The sequence below is a fragment of the Tachysurus fulvidraco genome, chromosome 11 (assembly GCF_022655615.1).
Source record: "Tachysurus fulvidraco isolate hzauxx_2018 chromosome 11, HZAU_PFXX_2.0, whole genome shotgun sequence".
In the NCBI taxonomy this organism is placed as follows: domain Eukaryota; kingdom Metazoa; phylum Chordata; class Actinopteri; order Siluriformes; family Bagridae; genus Tachysurus; species Tachysurus fulvidraco.
Window position 1 is genome coordinate 24,656,430 of NC_062528.1, and position 995 is coordinate 24,657,424.

A 995-nucleotide genomic window follows, 5' to 3' on the forward strand; every position below is an offset into this window, starting at 1 on the left:
CGAGACCAGCATTCAGCCCGCTATACTTCATTACAGTAATTAAACATGATTTTATAGATTATATTGATTTATTTATTCAGGCTCTATCAAACACTGTTATTATTTGTTTTTGTTATTTTGTTACCCTAAAATAAAGGGTCTGTACACGCACACACACACACACACACACACACACACACACACACACACACACACACACACACACACACACACACACACACACACTCCGTCACTCACACACACACACACACTCCGTCACTCACACACACACAACACACTCACACAGACTCACACAGACTCACACACACACACACACACACACACACACACACACACACACACACACAGAGAGAGAGAGAGAGAGAGAGAGAGAGAGAGAGAGAGAGAGAGAGAGAGAGAGAGAGAGAGAGAGAAGTATATTATACTGTAGACGGACGTACAGACAATTATATAAATACACAGACAGACAGACATACAGACAAATATTAGGACACCTCTATGGAACTTTTTTCTTTTAATAAGTCGAATCCCAGGACCATATAATTGCCACTGTTTAACCCTCAAATGCCCAGTTGTATCAATGAGAGCAATGGATTAGGGCGTCTGTCAAATGTCAATGTATGTTAATAATCTTGTCTTTTTGTTTCTTTTTTGTTTTTTATTATTTCTTATGTAAAGTTCTTAAAGCTGTACTTTAAATGTATTTAATTACCTGGTAGTGAAACATGCGTTATAATTTGTATGTACCATATATTCTTTATTTTTATCATTTTTATTTTGTAATTATAAACGCTGACCACTAGATGGAGACACAATCGCTTCTATCAAACTATACTCTAACTCCTACAGACAGACAGACAGGCAGGCAGGCAGACAGACAGACAGACTTTATAGACCCTTTTCAGGTAGCTAAAAACCCTTAACTTAGCAACCTCTTGAATACCCTTGAAGATTCTCTCTCTCTCTCTCTCTCTCTCTCTCTCTCTCTCTCTCTC